Source organism: Ailuropoda melanoleuca, chromosome 15 (genome assembly GCF_002007445.2).
Source record: "Ailuropoda melanoleuca isolate Jingjing chromosome 15, ASM200744v2, whole genome shotgun sequence".
Lineage (NCBI taxonomy): Eukaryota > Metazoa > Chordata > Mammalia > Carnivora > Ursidae > Ailuropoda > Ailuropoda melanoleuca.
The window spans coordinates 90,245,786-90,265,939 of record NC_048232.1 but is presented as its reverse complement, the minus strand read 5'-3'; positions in this window follow the sequence as shown (position 1 = coordinate 90,265,939).

The following is a 20,154-nucleotide window of genomic DNA, read 5'->3' as shown; positions in this document are numbered from 1 at the left end:
AGCCCTCTTGGTAATGGATAGAGTAAGTAGACAGAAAATCAGTAATCATATATGACTAAAGTTCTATTGAGAAACCTGACATAATTGGCTTTTACAAAGCACTCTAGCCAACAACAAGGACTACTTTCTTTGCAAGCACACACGGCGCATTTAGAAAGACAGACCGTATCATGGGTCATAAATGTGTCACAACATGCTTAAAAGCATTTACGTCATACAAAGGTTGTTTCCGAATTAAATTATTGATCAGCGAAATAAAGATTTTTGACCCCCCCCCAGTATTGGAGACTAAACAACACATTATTTCTTCAAAGAAAAAATTGAAAGGGAAATTTGGGAAATACTTTGACAGAAAGAAAATTAAAATACAACAGATTGAAATTTGCTAAGGTAATTCTTACAACAGTGAGTGCCTATCTCAGTAGAACTAGAGCAATCCTCACCACTGGTCTCTAGGAAACCAAAATAAGGTCATATTAAAGCTAAATTAAGTAGGGGAAGATAAATCAAAAGCTAAGAGCGGAAGCTGATGAAAGATGAAATAGACAGTAGAGAGCATCAAAAAAACCTAAATCTGCTTTTTTGGAAAGACTTTAAAAATTGGTGAATCTCCCACAAGAAACTCCAGGTCCAGAGGACCTCACAGGTGAGCTCTCCCAGACATTCAAGGAGGCGGTCTACACTGCTCTTCCCTCCTCGGAGGAGACCCTGGGGTACTTCTCACCTTGCTTTTTGGGGCCAGCATCACTGTGATACAAAACCAAAAACAAACACACAGACATCCCAAGGACAGGAAACCACAGGCCAATATAAATGCAAAAATTGTTAGCAAAATTTTAGGACATAGAATTCAACAAAACATAAAAAAGAAAATTTATCATTACTAAGTAGGGTTTATCTCAGAAACACAAGGGTCTTTTAACATCTGAGACTCCATTGATGTAATTGACCATATTAGCAATCTAAAAGAGATAAAAACATACAATTTTCTCAAGAGATGCCAAAAAAAGCATCCTTGATGAAGTCAAGTACAGTTCCATGATAAGAATTCTCAAAAAAATGGGAAGACAAGGGAACATCCTCCCCTGATAAAAGGGCATTTATGACAAACTGTAAATTAACATTGTACTTAGTGGTGACAGATTGAATGGTCCCCCAAGGACGAGGCGAGACGTCTACACTCACCACTTCTATCTAGCGCTGTGCTAGAGGCTCTAGCCCACAATGAGGCGAAAGCGCATCCCAAATATGCACTCTCCAGGTCTGAAAGAGAGAAGCTATCTTTGGCCAGAGTTGGCATGACAGTCTACTCAGATATCCAGTGATCTACCCAAAAGCTGCTGGAAATTGGGAGTGAGTTTAGCATGATTGCAGGGTATGAGATTCACATGCAAAAGCCCATTGTTTGTTGACATGCGTGTAACAAACAACTGCAAAACAAAGTACAAAGACCTGATACTCTTGGCGATAGTACAGGAGCATGGAATGCTCATGGAGAACTTTAACCGCGGACACAAGAGACCTGTCTCCAACATGTGGAAGACACTGCTTGGGGAAACTGAGGAAGAGCTAAATGAACAGAGGTGAAGAGTTCTTGGGTCAGGACACTCAGTACCGCCATGAGCCTCTTCTCCCCAAATCTATCTACGGATTGAGCACAACCCAATCAAAACCTCATCCATCATTTTGTACAAACTAACAGACTTTAAAATTCCCATGAGAATGGGAAACCCAAGCAACTTTGAACAAATGAACAAGCCAGAGGACTCACACTGAGTTTATGACTTAGGAAGCTACAGCCATGGAGACAGTGCGGGTTGGTGTTCAAGCGGGAAGAGAGACGAGTGGGACAGGACGGCAGGTCCAGAAATAATCACACGTCATCAACAACTGATTCTGATGGAGTTGCAACCCTGACTCAGTGAAGGAAGGGCACCGTTTTCTCCATGTGGGCTGAAACAGCTGCATGTACGTATGCAAAAAACAAGCTTTAGTCCGGACCTCTCACCAAATGCAAAAATGAACTCAAAATGGGTCATAACCCTACCTATAAAATGCAAACTTTAAAACTTCTGGAAGTTTACACAGAGAAAAACCTTTGTGACCTTCACTTGGGCAAGTCATTCATAAGTATGCTTCCGACAGGAAAATCCATGAAGGAAAAACATTGATAGATGACACTTTCATCAAAATTAAGAAATTCTGGTCTTCAGAAGACGATTAATAGACCAAAAAGACAAGTTACAGTCTGGGAGAAATATTTATAAAGCTGTAAAGGACTTGTGTCTAGAATTCACAAAGAATTCTGAGAACTTGATAAGAAAATCAACAACTTGGTAAAACACGGATGAAATATTCAGATTGTTTGCCAAAGAAGATACACGGCAAGCTAATGAGTGCAGGACGGAATGCTTGGCGCCACTGGCCATCAGGGAGCCACAGAGTAAACCGCATGAGGCACCAGTACACATCGATGGCTGGAATTAACACCTAACGCTACTTGGCGAGGAAGTGGACAACCTGGGACCCTTGCAGACTACTGGCGGAAAACCACCATTTCTTAGAATAGAATAAGACTGTCTCTACCCCTAAAATGCCCATTTTGGTCCTTTTGTAATGGAAGGAGATCTCTCTTCCCTGGGTCTCCATGAGGATCACAGTCCATCAACAAAGTACAATCTGTTTCTTGGTCATCCCTGAGAAGATATTTGCAAAAGCAACCGCAGGGAGCACAGGAAGGGCCTGTGTCCCCCAGGCTGGCCTCCTGTGGCCTTCTGGTCAACCCTCATGCTCCGAATGACATCGCCCAGGTCCTGACCTTACTGCTCATCCTGGTGGGGCCCTTGGGACGCAGGGACGATTCTTACGGCCTCCATGATCACGTGAATCAGAAGCTGTAGAGAAACCCTCTGGGTCACTGAGCCTCCTGGCCCGGTCCTAAGTCCAGACCAGCCCATGCTCTGTTCCCTTGGCACCCTCCTTTTCAGACCCACAGGCCCCCGGGGCTTGTATTCAATGCCCTAGTGCTTCCTTGAGCTGAGCCACTCCCTTCCGTGTGCACCAGGATATTCCCACCTGAAACACCTGGCACCATAAAGTGCAGACTCCCCCTCATCCCCTCTTCTTCACATGGTGTTCTATGCTCCTCATGGATGATGAAATGATGGATTAAACAGAATTTTTTTGACTCAGAAAAATGTTGCGCTTACCAAGCATCCATTTCCTGAGTTCATCTCTTCAAGTCCCTAATTAGCACGAGAGATTTTTGCAGTCCCGTAAAGATAATCAGAACGATGTCTATTCAAACCAAGAACACTTTCCCTTTCTCAGTCAACCATAATTTGATCAGATTTCAGAGAGGGTTTTTTTTGGTCCATACTTGTGGAAGTGTGAAATAACTAAGCAGTTAAAATTCATGACCTACACTTTCGTGTCATTATTATTGCATTAGCATGAAATTATACTTCTAGTTAGTCATAATTATGCTCATAATTATTCAATTTATCACCATAGGTCCTCCTGGAAGTTTTATTGGAGGATTTATTAACATTAATAAATTGTTTTTCTTCATCTCCGTATTATGAATTCTTCTCATGTGTGATATGATCTATTATCCATAAAATTAGAACAAACCCCAAGCATTGGTGACTTCTCAGCAACACGAGGGAGACCTTTGTCACTTGGTCCAGTCTGAGACTCAACTCCCGATGGCTCAGGGGCATAGTTTTGTGCCAACAAAGATTGCTGCCACCTGAAGGCTTTGCACCAAGTGGCTCGGAGGGGATGGAACTGTTTTTCCTTGCAGGCTGTTCCCACCCAGCTAATTCTATTGACATGGCTTGGGGAGGATGAGCTCTCGGGCCCAGGAGGCTGCTCCATCTGCAGACACGGTCACCAGGCATGGCGCCTTCTCCAGGTTTGTGCTCAGCTTGGCCCCTCAGGGCTGCTGTTCACCATCCTCCTGACCGTCCACCATGCTCTCAGAACTCACACAGTGCCTCCCTGCCTTTCTAGTCCATGGGCCTTGATCACAAAGATGTAGAACGTTTGATGACCCTTGGTGAGTGTTACAGACTGATTACTCATGTCCCCCAAGGCCCTGACCCCCAGTGCGACTATATTTGGAGATGGGATGTCTAAGGAAGTAATTAAGGTTCAGTGAAGTCATGAGGGTGGGTCCCAATCGACTAGGACTCGTGTCCTTCTAAGAAGACCGTCCAGAGAGCTCACTGCTTCCCACTCATGCACCATGGAGAGGCCGTGGGAACACACAGAGGCACCGTCTCCAACCCAAGGGAAGGGTTCTCATCAGAAACAGACCCTGCTGTGGCCTTGATTGGAGATTCCAGCCTCCGGCACTATCAGAAAGGAAATCCCCATTTTTTCAGCTGCCCTGTCTGTGGTGTTTTGTTATGGTGGCCCCAGCCAACTTGCACAGAGAGGAGCTGGCCGATGTCCCTGCTGATTATGAGCTCTGTGCTGGGTGCAGCGCTGGTGGTTCACATGTTTTTTTGTTACGGGTTTTGGTGGAATATTTTATTAATCTTCCTAGCGCTGCTGTGGGGTAAGTTCGGTCATTGTCCTCTTCTTGCAGATGAGACAACGAGGCCAAGAGGAGGTGGCCTGGCAGCAGGTGGCAGGCAAGTTAGAGCCCACTCTGCCTGTGTTCCCAGCGGCCACATGCAGAGTTTCAGGGCACACCCCCACAACGGCCCTGACCCCTGAGATCTGTCTGGTGCCCCATGTCTGGTCGACTGCTGCCCACGCACCTTGGAGGCACACACACCGACTTTCGAATCTGCTCGGAGCCTTGCTGCCAATCCCTTCCTCCAGAATGGGCCACTGTCTCTGGGCCGGTTCTCTGGTGTGGGGTTGAGGGGACCCTGGGGGTCTCTCTCCATAGAACAGAAAGTGACTCACCATCCTGGGCTAAGTGTCGCACATTACTGAATTCGATGTGAAGTCCTGAGCTCAGCTCTCCTGGGCATACAGGTTGTGTGCAGTCCTGTGTTGGACACAGATCTGCACGTGACACAGAGTAGCTCCTGGGCGTGGAAAACGGCGCAGCGAGAGCAGGGCGTGGCCAGCGGATCTGTATGAATGGATCCGAGGGCAAAGATAAAGGGATTTGCAGGCAGTCGTGGAGGTGAGGGGCTGAGGGATCACGTGCAGCTGGTGCCTCATGAAGCCATGGACTTCTCACCTGTGCTGCGCACCTGCAGAGGGCTCCCTCTCTGAGGAGGGGAGGTCGACCCCGGTGGGGCCCCAGGGGATGTGGTGCTGACGGATGCCCTGGCCTATGGCACCTTCTGGGCTTGCAGTGATAGGAACGGGGAGAGCTTCCAGCTCCCCGGGGCCCTGACGGAGAAGGGCGTGGCTCAGAGGCTCCATCAGGCCGGCCCAGCCCCGACCCAGGGAGCGCTCCCTTGGTGGTCATCTCAGGATGCCGCATTCGTTGCTTGGGGAGTTCATAATTCATTTTGCTGTAGGACGGGTGTCACTGCATTCATCTGCGTAGCTGTGGGGTGAGGAGAAGAGTAAAAATGTCCATTAAGAAAAATATATAAGGAAGGACACTTCCTTCACTCTGTTCTTCCTTGAGGCTGGGCTCCCTTGTGGAGAGGGTCCTCATGTGGCTTCCTTTTGCAGCCAACACCCAGCAGGTGCACTGTGGTGGGCTCTGAAGGCTCTGGCCTCTGGCGTGAGGCAGGCCCCAGACCCCTGACAGGAGCTATCTTCAGGGTCCTGCTCGGAGCACCTCCAGGCTCAGGTTAGCTCTGCAAGTGGGATGTGTCCCTGCCTTGTCCCTGCCCAGAACAAGTTGTCTCTATGGGCAGGATGGTTGGGTTTTCACGGTTGAGCCCACAGTTTGTCCTCTGAGCATGGGAACCTGTCATGAGGTGGAGTCTAGGGAGCCAGGAGCTGGGCCCTTGTCTCTCCAGCCCTGCTGTCCTCCTGTGCCCCGCTGGGTGCTTCTGCACAACTCAGGGCTCAGCTGGGACTCCCGGGTGTGTGCTGGACAGAGGTCAGAGCTACTGGCAGCCCTGCATCCACCTCTGGTCTGGACACTGACACCAAGAACGAGAGGGGTCTGGTGAAGGGAGAGCTGCTTCGAGCACAGCCGGCTCTCTTCACCCATGGTGGTTACGATCGATCTGTGAAGTCACTGTGGACACCGAGTTAGTGAAGTGAGCAGGGCTCAGTTCCTGCCAGCCTCGTGCTCATCACATTTTCATCAATCAATCTGTGTGTCACCTTTCGCAAGTGTGTTTCTGTTTAAAGACAACTTATTTAATGTAGACTGTTGACTCATTAATATAGAACTCATAGTGCCACGGAGAGTGTGGGTCTGCGGGGGGCTGTGCGTTCCTTCATCCGTCCGTTCATCTGCCTACCCACCTGTCCACCTGTCATCCATCCATCCATCCATCCATCTGTGCATTCATCCATCCACCCATCCATCTATCCGTCTATCCATCCAGTCATCCATCTGTCTATCCATCCATCTATCCATCCATCGATCCATCCATCCATGCATCCATCCATCTACCTAGCCATCCATCTATCCATCCATCTGTCCATCATTCATCTGTCCCCCATTCATCCATCTGTCCATCCATCTATCATCCACCCACCCATCTGTCCACCCATCCATCTGTCCACCCATCCATCTGTCCATCATCCATTTGTTCATCATCCACCCATCCATCCATGCATCCATCCATCCATGCATCCATCCATCCATCTGTCCATCCACACATCCATTCCTCCCTCCCTCGGTTCCTTCCTTCCTTCCTTCCTTCCTTCCTTCCTTCCTTCCTTCCTCCCTTCCTCCCTCCCTCCCTCCCTCCTCTCAATGCTTCCGGGCCCTGCTGCATGCCAGGGTAAGAACCGGGTGTTAGGATGATGGTGGACAGTGAGGACAGAGAGAATATCTACTTCTGGAGGCCCAGAGCTTAGGGGAGATGGACCATAATGGACCATTGCAGTGGAGACACAGCCTTATATAGAAGAGACCTTCACATGATGCACCTTGACATGGGCTGGCGGGCTGAGGAAGATGCCTGTGAGGAAGATAGCCCTGGAAGGCATCATCCAGCAGACAGGAGGTGACCACTGAGAAGGAGGGGCAGGACAGGTAGGGCCTTAAGAGGAAAAGGAGGATGATCTGCAGACTCCAGCACTGGAGGGAGACCAGTGTGGCTGGGGTTGGGGTTGGGGAGTGGGCAACGGTGGCTATGGCAGGCTTCCCAGGCCCCACAGGGCCTCATCATCCGTCAACATTCCGGTGTCCATCCCATGACCCACGCAGCAGCCAAGATGTCTGAACACAAGACAAGAGGCAGGTGATAAGGTCTGTACTTGGAAGGACGGCCCTGGCCCAGAGGGAGGCACACGCAAGGAGCAGGTGCAGGCTGGGGGAGGGCAGGCCGGGGTCCTGAGACCACCTGTCCCGACCTGCCACAGCTGCTGGGAGGCTCTGTGCCTTTTGTTGGGGACGGGCTGGGTCCTTCCCTGGCAGCCCGAGGACCCAGCTCCTGCCCCTGCGTTGGGACGTGGAGGCTGGTGTCACACAGTTGGGGCCTTCTCTTAGGAGGTGGGGAGACGAGCATCCTGAGTGTCCCCTGAAGCTGCTGCGGCTGTGGGGACCTCTTCTGGCCTCTCCGGGTCCCAGTCCCACCCTCCCTGAGGTGGTCTGAGCCTGCGGTCCACGGGGGCACTCTGGGGGCTTTGGGGACTCCCTGTGGCTCCCATGGCGGGGGCAAATGGACGGGGTGAGGAGCCCTGCCTCACTCAGCCCGAGCAGCCCCACAGACCCTGACATGCAGAGAAGTGGACACGGGCCTGGAGCAAGGAGAGGACCCATCCTGGGGGGGCTGGCCCTGCTGCTGATGCCCCGGGCTGTGCTCCTGTGGTGTCCCCGAGACCCGTGGGCCACAGGCCAGCAGTCCTGCGTGCCCACACGGGGGCAGGAAGCAGGAGAGGCCGCGTGCGCCCGCTTGGCCTGTGCTGGGAGGAGCTCCTGGGGCCGACCTTTTACGGTGGAAACGTAACAAACACCATGGTGTCCAGCAGCTGGGGCGCCGGGAAGACACAACCAGGTTTACGGGAAGAAGACGTTTGTGGAGAATGTGGACCTTCACAGGGGGAAACACGACATCTGGGGCTGGTTTTATTAGAATTGGTCTTTTTCCACTGAAGGGGACTTGCTTTCCTCTGAAGCTATGAGTTGGGTTTTGCGGGGGCTCTTCGCTGGGAGCCCGTGGTCCTTAGGACCCCTCATCTCGAAAATTCCAGACACCCAGGGCCATCGGGTCCAGCCCCTTGTCCAGGGGTCCACACTGCACCTCAGCGGCTCTCACTGTCTCCCCACGTGGACCCTCCATGCCCACTGCCCTCGCCCTCTGGTGGCCCTCTGCCTGTCAAAGGCCTTGCTCCGATGACTCGTGCCCTCATGGGGCTGCGTCTGCTGCCTCACCCTTGATGGAGACCTGAACCAGCACAAAGGTCTGAACAGGTACCTAACGGAGGCCGGAGTTGGCACCGCTGTGCACCCGTGGGAAGATGCCGCGGAGGTGGGCTGCGAGTGGACAGGCCACCGGGGTCTACTTGGAGCTTTTTATTTATTTCAAAAGTGCAGGGTCCACCGACCACATAAAAATAAAGGAAAACAAACCCAATGGCGTCCCCAAAAATGGCTTCCCCAGATTCATTAGGTGGTTCATTTAATGCTGATTTACAGGCGCCTAACGTTGGGAGTTGCTTTAAGATATGTCCCAAATTGAAAGGGCATTTAAAATATTGATGCATTATCACAAATCTGGGCAAAATAACCCCGTTGCACTTCAGCAGACGGGGCTTCTGGACGGCGGGTTTCCGTGAATAATTTGAACGCAGGCCTGTTAATGGCGCTCCACTGCGGCCCCGTCCCCGGGGCCTCATCTCCTGTCTCTGATGAAGAATGAAGGGCCACGTCTGTACGTGTGCTTGCGGGGAGATGGGTGGTGTTCATTACTTCTTACTTAATTTTTTCCTAAGTATGGAATGTGAGGTGCAGCTCACTTTTAAATTATGCTCTCACATGATAAACCAGCGGCCCAGAAATCGCGGCGATGTAATTGAATCCAGACAGAGCGCTGGTGCAGAAGTGATGGCCAGCGGGCTGCTATTTCGGGACCCTCGAGGACGTGGACTGGAACAGAGGATGCCATTTCACGCGCAGGACCTCCATGCCCATTAGCATCTTGGTAAAAAATGGGCTAATTTGAGGACGGAGTCCAGGACAATTCCAATCTGGACACAAATGTGACTGTCAGTGCCTCTGTCCAGATGAGGCTGCCCTATTTTTATCCTCCTCCATCTCCTGCTCGGGGCAGGACAGCCGCAGTCCCTGTGCCTGGGACCCGCAGGGGCTGGGAAGGGCCCGTTCCCTGAGCGGGGACACCCGTGAGGTCACAGGCTGAGGGAGCACCTGGAGTGGGCAGACAGGCCGCTGGGCATCAGGAGGGCAGAATCCAGGGAAAGCCTGCATTTCCCACAGAGTCAAGTCGTTCTGGGCGTGCATCGCCTCTGGGACACGTGAAGATTGCAGCGGTTACTGGAAAGTTCTCGAGCAGTCAGAGCACGTTCCCTTTAATTAATGGGTAGTTTTTGCAAAAACAAAAAATATGTATGTGCATGTGTGTGCACGTGTGGATGCATGTGCGTACGTGTTGTGCACGTGTGTGGGTTTTAGGCTACAACTACCTGGATTTTTACGACAGTTCTCACTGAGATTTCTCCTGGATGGGGTAGCACTTCCTCCTTTGAGGTAAAATCATCATGATTCTCCATTTGTGCAGCACTGAAGGATGCGCACTGGGAAGAAGGTTTTACGAAATCAAGTAACATGAAAGAAACGCAGACATTTCACGAAATTCCTCTTTGAGAAAAGCATTATCAGTCCGTCTGCCCGGTCCTCACAAATCTGGACGCAGAGCTGTAACCGGAGCTGGGAAGGGCCTGGGGGGGTGCAGGGTGTCCCCTGTGCCCGGGGACTCTGGCGGGAACACGCGGACCGCCCCAGGCCCGCAGCGCGGAACGGGACCCGCCCAGCAGCCCCAGCGAGCGCGGAGCTGGTTTCCCTCCGAGGGTCCGGACGAGCGCTGGGCCCTTCCGCTTCCTGAGGCCCCGAGCGGAGGGCCCTCCTCGCCCCCCAGACTCCGGCCTGCAGACGGCGGGACAGGTGAGCGTGGTTTCAGCTGCTGGGCTTCTGGCGTTTATTCCGAGGCGGCAGAAACCTGTCCTCGTGGAGAGGACCCCTGGGTCGCGGTCGGCCAAGCGGGAAGGCTCTGGAAGCTTCCTGAAGCCGTTGCTGGAGTTCCCGTCTGGGTGTGGCTGGGGGTGGACACACGGGTCCACGGCCGCCAGCGCACTTGTCGATTCCTTCTTCCCTTCTCCCCACGGGACATTGGGGTGCGCTGCCCCTCATTTCGCGCCCCCTCTAGGACCGCCGTGGGGAGTCGCAGAAGAGTGTCATGCTAGACGGAGGTGATGTGGGCCTGCATTCTGCCCCCGTGCCCCCCCGGGTAAAATGAAGGCGAAACTCAGGCCTGCTGCCCGCACCTGCAGCTGCCATGACCGGGAGGCCGGCCAGCCGCAGAGACCTGCGGTGCGGAGCCCGCCACGAGCCGGGCCTCGTCCCTCCCCGCGCGTCTGCTGTGTGCAGACCGGGTGGGCTTGGCAGGTCTGGGATGCAGGGGGCACCAAGGGCGGGGACAGCCTGGGCAAGGCTCAGAGGAGCCATGCGGGGGCCTGGAGGGCGGGTGGTTCCCACCCGATGAGGGGCCAGGGTGTTGACCTAGGACCAGACGCCACACGTTCCTGAGAGCCTCCCAGCCGCATAGCGGCTGACACGCCCCAGGGCCTCTGCTGGTGTGTCGGTTTGGGGGCCTGGACCGTGTGCATCAGCTGGGGAGTGCCCAGCCGGCGTCTGCGTGGGGGAGAGGAGGGCAGTGAAGGGCAGCCAGGTGGGTTTGGGAGGACCTCCTGGCAGTGCCCAGAGCCCCTGAGCCTCCCCGTCCTCATTCCTGGTGTCAGGGGTGCCCCGGCCCCTCTGGGAACCCCAGCATCCACCTGGGAAAGGGGGGTGTCATCCCAGCACCCCCTGTCCTGCCCCCCAGTCAGTGTGTAGTAACCCGTGGTGCTTCCCGTCAGCCACTCGAGGCGTGGCGTGTGGCTCAGAGAGCAGGTGAGCCATCACTCAGCTCCAGCACTCGGAGCGTAGAGGTTAGTGGGATGGCCGGAGTGGACGGCCCAGGGCCCGGCGTGGGTCATGGAGGTGCCGGCGCCCGAAAGCCCTTGTTTCCGAGATTTATGGTGGGACACTGCCCTCCCCACGACTCCAGCAAATGGGCCAACGTGCCAGGCCCTGCCGCTCTGTGGGGTCCCCGCCTGTTCCGGGAGAGACGCCTTATTTCAGACAGGGACCTGGTGAGGATGGGGTCCCTGAGATAGAGATTTCCTACCAACTGTGCCGAGGGCGCAGAGCGGCCAGGTCTGCCCCGATGCTGCGAGTTCTGTCAGGGGCTGACGTGTGTCCCCTAAAACTCACATGTTGGGGTCCTCACCCCGGACACCTCAGAACGTGACTGTTTGGAGATGGGCCTTTAAGAGGTGATCTGGGTGAAATGAGGTCATTAGGGTGGCCCTGATCCAATGTGACAGGTGTCCCTGTAAGAAAAGGGGGTCAGGACACAGACACATGAGGGGATGACCGTGTGAGGACACGGGGATGGACGACGTCTACAGGAGGGCGGCGTCGGGAGGAACCAGCCCCGTCCACACCTGGATCTTGGACTCCCGCCTCCAGGACCGGGAGACAGCGAATATCTGCTGTTTAAAAACAGTACGACTGCTCGTACAAGATCAAGGTCTCAGTGGATTTTATCTCAGTTGATAAGAAGGACATTCCAGACAGTTGCTCCACTCTCCCCATGCGCCTGCCTCCCCTGTAAGGGGCTGGGGTCTGCTTTCTTCCGTCCTGGAGCCCGTGATTTGAAGATCCCAGTGCCGAACAGATCCTGCTGCCCACCCCCCCGGGGGACGCACGGGCACTGTCACCCACAGACACTGTCACCCACAGACACAGAACAGTGACATCACAGGACGCTGCTCTGCGCTCGTGTCCTCTGGTCTGTCTGGGCTGAGAGGACAAAGTCCCCTCATCTGGACGGTTAGGATGACGTGTGGGGCAGTGAGTAGAGTGCAGGAGGAGGGGAGGGGGCAGCAAGGGACGTCCGGCTGCTCCTGGCAGGCTTGGAGAGGCGGCCCGCACGTTCCTGGCTTCACAGGGAAGAGGCAGGAGGAGGAAGAGGCAGGCTCGCGTTCCCAGCCGTCCGTGCAGGCGGCCCCCCCTTGGAATCCGAGTCCCCCCGAGTCCAGCCAGTGTCTCTCGGCAGGAGCAGGAGGAGTGATAGCCTGGCTGCCAGCTGCCTTCCTTCAGAGGGAAATGGCGTGACCCGTGCTTGGTGGGGAGCCCAGGGATCCCAGCTCTGCGGTAAGACGGACATAGAACAGGCCTCCTCTGTGACTGCGAGGCATCGCTCCCCGAGGCCCGGAGAGGGCAGAGGGCGTGGGGAAAATACAACGCTGAACGAAGCAAAAACAGCAAGCAAAGGGGCGGGCGAGCAGAAGCACGTGCATTTGTTCACCGCTGAGTCCCATCGAAGTGGTCCCCGCGGACAGCACACGCAGGGAGGTGGGGGTGCGGTGGGCCGTCATGAGGTTTCACAGCGACTGGACACCGTCCAGCCCTGGGCGTGAGGTTTCCCTTCGTCTGTGCTCCTGCGCGTCCACACTGATGGCGAGAGGCCTGCCTCGTGGCCTCATTCACGCCTCACCGCTCCTTAAAATCAACGGTGAGTCACGTCTGCAGATACCCAGTAGGAAGAGAACCTTCGTCAGACAGTTCGTGAGCGACGTGCCCGTGCTCTTGTCTTGGACGCAGACGGGACATTTGATCAGGGAACAGTAGACACGGCTTTGCCGTACTTACAGTCACAAGAACGGTAACAGCCCAAGCTTACGCGGGTTTTAGAATTCATACAAACAATCTGAATTTGCAGTCACTTTGCATGCTAATCAGCTGGACGTGGAAGGGTCCGGAAGGGCTGTTACAGAAAGTTCCCGGCTTGCCAGGCCTGTGACTCCCACCACAGTGCCCACGGCCAAGAGCTCCCCTCTGTCAGCTGGCCTGTGGGAGACACTTGTTCCTGGAGGTGAGCCGTGCAGGGAGGGACCTCCGGGGTTCTGGGATGCCACCTGCATCAGGCAGGGGTCCCCGAGGAGCAGGATCCATAGGATATGGGTGTAGATGGACGCAGGTGTCGGTCGGTGTGGATACAGACACTGATGGTAGCTGTGGACGGATGCAGGTGTCGGTCGGTGTGGATACAGACACTGATGGTAGCTGTGGACAGACGCAGATGTTGGTCGGTGTGGATACAGACACTGATGGTAGCTGTGGACGGATGCAGGTGTCGGTCGGTGTGGATACAGACACTGATGGTAGCTGTGGACGGATGCAGGGGTCAGTCAGTGTAGATACAGACACTGATTGTAGCTGTGGACGGATGCAGGTGTCGGTCGGTGTGGATACAGACACTGATTGTAGCTGTGGACAGACGCAGATGTTGGTCGGTGTGGATACAGACACTGATGGTAGCTGTGGACGGATGCAGGTGTCGGTCGGTGTGGATACAGACACTGATGGTAGCTGTGGACGGACGCAGGTGTCGGTCGGTGTGGATACAGACACTGATGGTAGCTGTGGACGGACGCAGGTGTCGGTCGGTGTGGATACAGACACTGATGGTAGCTGTGGACGGACGCAGGTGTCGGTCGGTGTGGATACAGACACTGATGGTAGCTGTGGACGGACGCAGGTGTCGGTCGGTGTGGATACAGACACTGATGGTAGCTGTGGACGGACGCAGGTGTCGGTCGGTGTGGATACAGACACTGATGGTAGCTGTGGACGGACGCAGGTGTCGGTCGGTGTGGATACAGACACTGATGGTAGCTGTGGACGGACGCAGGTGTCGGTCGGTGTGGATACAGACACTGATGGTAGCTGTGGACGGACGCAGGTGTCGGTCGGTGTGGATACAGACACTGATGGTAGCTGTGGACGGACGCAGGTGTCGGTCGGTGTGGATACAGACACTGATGGTAGCTGTGGACGGACGCAGGTGTCGGTCGGTGTGGATACAGACACTGATGGTAGCTGTGGACGGACGCAGGTGTCGGTCGGTGTGGATACAGACACTGATGGTAGCTGTGGACGGACGCAGGTGTCGGTCGGTGTGGATACAGACACTGATGGTAGCTGTGGACAGATGCAGGTGTCGGTCGGTGTGGATGCATCAGTCCCCGTCCCGGCTGTGAGTATCCTGTAGGCTGCGCACCCCTGCCTGCAGGTCCCTCTGCTTGTCCTGACGGAACGGATCTCTTACCCGTCCCCACGTTCTGCTTGTACTCACTGGCTTTCTGGTCTCTCGTACAGTCTTGGTGTGTGAGAAGGAAACTGAGCACACGTGACTTTTCCAGCAGAAGACACACACACGGGGGCACCCGGGAGGCTCAGTTGTTTGCTTAAGTGTCTCATTCCTGAGTTTGGTTCAGGGTTCAGCTCACGATCTCAGTGTTGTGGGAATGAGCCCCACGTCCAACTCCATGTGCAGTGGGAGTCTGCTGGAAACTCTCCCTCTGCTCCTCCCCATGTGCTGAGCTCACGGCTCTCTGAAATCAGTGAGTACAGTCTAGAAAACAGTTCTCTCTCTCTCTCTCTCTCTCTCTCTATATATATATATATATATATATATAAAACAAACACCTTTAATCTACCATCTGACTGATAATTCCCAGCCTGGAATGGATGCAGCCACCTGCCCTCCCCTGCCCTCCCCTGCCCTCCTGCCCCTTCCTGCCCACCTGCCCTCCTGCCCCTCAGCAGAAGCATTTGCCAAATCTTTGCTCCTTTGCAGTGGCGTAGCCACTGAGCTCACCCTCAACAGTGGGGTTTGGGGCTCTGGGAAGGGGCGCCTCCAGTCCTTCTCCATGCCTCTCCCCCAGAGTCCCAGCCGGACGGCTACAGCTCACCTCCCGCCCAGCATCGCCGCGCCATTGCCTGTATCCTCGCTACTGACAGGAGCCCGGGCCGCAGCGAGTGCTCAGCGGTTGTGTGCTGAGTAAGGGAGGAAGGTCTTGCTAATGCTGATCGGGACGTCGGGCGCTCCAGGTGTGTGCCCAGCCTGCCATCTGCCCACACATTCCCCCCAGCCGCAGCCTCCTGGAGTCAGCAGCGTTCTCCGAGGAAGGGACAAGCTCCCTCCTGTCTCTCCCAGGGCACCTCCCCTCTGGGCACCGTCAGGCTTGTTCTTCTAACGGGAGAAATCTGGGTTCCAGCCTGGCCAGGTCTCTGCACCTGGAAATAGAGGCTGACTATGAGATTCTCAGTATTTCAAGCGCTTCAGACTCCCCTGGGGAGTGAGTCGGAAACATGGGTCTCTGGGCTGCACGTCGGGGACGTCTGGTGTGTGCAGCTGGGTGCGGCCCCGAACCTTCCTTGTGTGCGGGCACCTGGAGACCCCGCGGTCCCTCCCCTGGGGAAGCGCGATGCGGATTCTTGTCCGCATCCCCAGGGCCCCCTTGGGCCCCCCACGCCAGGAGGTCTGCGCACTTACTGAAGCTGCCTTATGCCGCGTGATGAGACCCCGGGGCTCCCATCACGAGGGCCCTTGGGCTCTTTGTCTTCTCTGACCGGAGAAGCTGACGGATCAATGTGCTGCTGGGGTTTGTGGCGGCCCAGGCTTTGTTCCCGAATCAATTCCTGTCCCCCAATGATTACAGAGCTCTGGAATCTTCTGAGCGAATGAAAGCACTCACTTCCTTTCCCTCTTTGTCTCCTGGTCCTAAGACAGCCATCTGTGGCCCATCCCTCCCACGTCCCCTGCTTCGTATTGATTGCATTTATTTGTCATGAATTCTCACCCTCCTGTCGGTCGATACTCGTGGTTTTGTCTTAAGCATTCACTAATCTTGTTCTTCAAAGTGTGGGCGAGGCCCCGCGTTAGAGCTTCCAGCGCTATCAGCCCCCGGCGGTGCTGCCCCAGACCAGCCTCTCCCTGGCGGGGAGGAAAGTAGGACCTCCCTCCTTCTCCTGGGGGCATCACGGGGGTCCGTCCCTGCCCCGTGGGGCCTCGGGAAGCTTGAAAGAAGCAGGCTGGGAAGGAGCAGGGTTGACGAGGGTCACAGGACAAGACAAGGCCCGGTTCTGTTTGGAGTCGTGATGGACACGCCGAGCTGGGGTAGGTCATCCCTGTCCCAGTGATGACTTCCAATGTCAAACACTTGGCCAAACCCACCTTCCCTGCACCCCCGCACAGTCCCCCCAGTCCCGAGACACATGCAAAGAAGCCCCAGCCCCTGGACTCATCCTGACCACTTGCCTCAGTGCTTGCCTCCCTCCCTCTGCCCCGGGGACCCAGGAACATCGTCTTCCTCCCACCGGGAAGCCCAAAGAATTTGCTGGAGCTAAGCTTCTGCTGATGGTTTCACAGCCCCACGGCTCTGGGTTTCAGGGGCCCCCGAGACCACTGGTCAACACAGAACCGGGAATCATGGTACCAGGGGAGCCGCCGTGCCAGCCTTGCGGATACAGGCGCCTAAATGCAGTGATGCTTCATGAGAGACAGGCTTTCCGCCAACAGACCACCTGGCCGGGGTGTGGAAAGCAATGGCGGCCTTGCGGTCATACCGTTTTACTCCACGTGGGTTCCTGTGAGTAAATGATGAGCGGTAACAGTGTGCGGGGAAAATGTAGACCTAATGGTCTTGGGGGAGGTGCCCGCCGCACACGCTGTCCGCACACCGGTGGAGCGCAGCCCGCGCGGACTCCGCATTTCCTAAACTGGATGATGGGGAAGCGCCCAAGGGGACCCTTCTTCCCTCCCTGCTTTTATTTGTGTAAACGATTAAGAAGGAGTGTGACGCTGACCCCCCACCCGGAGATCTCAGGACAGCCCGGGCACGGCGCCTGCAGGACACGATGCCACCTCCACTCCCTGCTCCAGCTCCCTGGACAGGGAGGCCCCCAAATTGGGCGTCTCCGTCTCCAGCAAGTGTGCGCTGGGCTTGCCGCTTCCAAGAGCATTCGTGCTCTCCGTGCTGCCCTCCCCAAACACAGCCTGAGATCTGGGGGCACCGGGGCCAGCCCACGGTGACCTGGGGAGAGCACAGCGTCCACACCCCCAAGTGCTTGCAGCGGATGAGGGGAACCAGACTCCCCCGTGCTGACACCATCCATGGGGGGCTTGGACCCCGCCCCTCCCGAGAGCGCCTCCTGCCTCCATCTCCCTGGGCCCTGTCCCCATGCTGTTTGGTGGGTCCCCTCCTGCGACAGCCTTTAAGAAGCCCCGCCCTGCACCCTTCCTCCACGCCGATGGCTCCTGCCCTTCGCTGAGCGTCCAGGGCCCTGGAAAAGCGCAGGACACCGGGGTGACGGTGGGACCCAAACTGCCGTCAGGGTGCCTGGTCTGTCTCTCCCTGTGTCCGTTTCTCTCTCTCTCCTGGGGATATGTCCCTGCTGGGCACTCAGAAGGTCCACCTGTGTAAGCTCCAGCTGACCGGGGCCTGCCTGGAGCCTGGACAGTTGCCACTTGGCCTACACGCCCCTTCAGAGCCACATTCTCGCTTCTGCGTGTCACAAGGGGTGACGTCCTAAAGCACGCCTACTCGGGGTCCGTCTTCAAGGGAGGAACACTGGCTTCCGGCCCTCACCCAGGCTGGCTCTGTGAGCTGGGCCAGCTGCTCCAGGGCCCACCAGCGGGCAGGACGTGGATGTCCACGTGTCAGCACAGCGTCCCGAGCCCTGTCAACTCTGGCTGTCAGGACGGGGTGAGAGTATCAGGCTATTTTTTTGGCACAAATTTGCAGCCATAAGAATGCTTTTCCCCAACTGGGTCAGCTGGCCAAAGGCCCTGGGGATTTTCTATCCCAATTCACATGCCCTCCAGTCTCTCCACCCCTGCCCAGCCTGTGCCAGAAACATGGCCTCCGTGCAGCGGGGAATTGGGCGCAGTCACACCAAAAGAGGAGGGGCAGGACCCCCCGGCTGGGCTCACGGACTGGAAGACCCCCTCCCCATCCCACGCCCTGGTGCTAAACGGTGGCTGGTAGCAGGTGTCTGGGCAGCCGAGCCCTGCAGGTCAGCTGCTCGTTAGAAAGAGGCAATTAACAGCCCTCTGACTCAAACCTTGTTTCACCTTTAATTTAACGTGGTTTTGAAGGAATGGCTTGTGCTCACATTAGCTGACCATGTGCCGAGACGAGAAGGTATTAGGTGCTGAGGTTTTTCCCGAATAAGCAAAACAGAGGCACAGCCGGGTGGTGATCCTAGGTTGTTCTGGGGCAGGGTGTCCCTCCCAGGCCACGGCTCAGCAGTGAGCTGGGATAATGAGGCAGGGGAGACTGGCTCTGCGTCCACGGCTGGGGAAACCAGCTGGTGAATTAGGGCATGGTTCAGGTGCCGTCAAATGTGACTTTGGGAAGGCCTGTCAGGTGGGAACTGACTCACCTCCAAGTTTTCCGAGTACAGAAACAAGGGGCTGGCCCTCATGACGCGGGATGGCTCCATCCCAGCTGCCTGCCTGTGTCCAGTGTGGTCCGGGAGGGGACATACACGGTTTTCCGGGGGCCTGGGCCCTCCCAGCCCTTCCACTGCTGCGTGCACCACGTGGTCTCAGAGACTGTGGTAGTGGGACTGGGAGGGCCTGTGCCATCTTGGCCTGGGGCCCATGGGGTCCAAGGAGCGGAGCCTGGCTCTGGTGACCGTGTCCTCTCCAGATGGAGGCACCCCCCACCCCGTCCACCGAACCCCAGCGGGGCCTGACCATCGAGTTCAGTGGAACGCTCATGCTTTGGTGATGGATTTGCAAGTGTTCAGTGGGACAAAGTGATGGCCAGACTGTGTGTTCAGATAAGAATAAAGCCCATTTTGTCTTGGTTCTTCACAAAATAAGTAATCACTCACATAATCAAATTTCTTCATGTAAAATTTGGGGGTGAAATTTGGAACCGTGCGAGGACCGAGTGGGTCTCCCTGTGGCCCGTGCTCCAGGAGACAAGAGGGCAGACAGAGCTCTTCGTGCCCCCCTGATGCTCCTGGTGGCAGAACAGCCTGGCTGTCCCCAAGGACAGAGCCCCTCTTTGTGTGCAGCAAACGGGAGTGAGCCCAGGGGGCTCAGGGCCTGACCTGCCCCCTGGGTGGTCTGAGCCCTGAGCTGGACACATCGACCAGCAGCTGTGGAATGAAGTCAGCTCCCATGTGACCGTGCTCCTGGGCAGCCACTGAGCCAGGACACCCTGCAGTGCGTGGACGTGGGGCTGGGGAGGCCGTGTCTCCACCTCCCAGTCAGGTGCTCACAGTGCAAAGGGGTGAGAGGAAGGGGGGTGGGAGGAGAGAGGGCGTGGTGCAAGGGGCGCGCGTGGGGCCGGGGATGATGGTGAGGCTCCAGGGATGGCTGACAAAAATTAAAACAGATCCTCTGGAGACCACAGTGTCCCCAGACCATGCCTGTTGCTTTTTATTTATAAATATAATTGCACGTGCTTTAATTTTATATAATTCATTAAAGTGAGGGTGGTAAGTGCTTTCCAATAATTAAAATGCAAAGAAGCCCATTCTGGGATTTGAGGCCATGAATAAAAGTGACACTTCGCCAATTGCACCTTGCCAGGTCACCGTTTACCCACAGCCACGGACATCTCTCAGGTCATTGATTGCTTCTTGCTGGGGAGAAACAAATGCGGGATGAGCTGGGTTGACTGCCACTTACTAGCTTCGGATGAAGCCCGGTAGCCCCTGGCAGGGGAAGCACACAGTATTTTTAGGGACTTGGAGGGCAGGACTCAGCCCACGTTTGGTGGGAGCAGCTCTTGCCGGCAGACCCTTTCCAGCCAGTCCTCCTCCCCTCCCGGGCGAGGGAGCCACAGGGGGTTCTTTCCAGGGGGTCTCAGGAGCTGTTCAGTCCCGGGGCTGCTGAAATGATGGCCTGTTGGGCAGGTGTGCCTTCTGCCCGGAGCAGGGATGTCGCCTTTCTGTTCCAGCTGCCT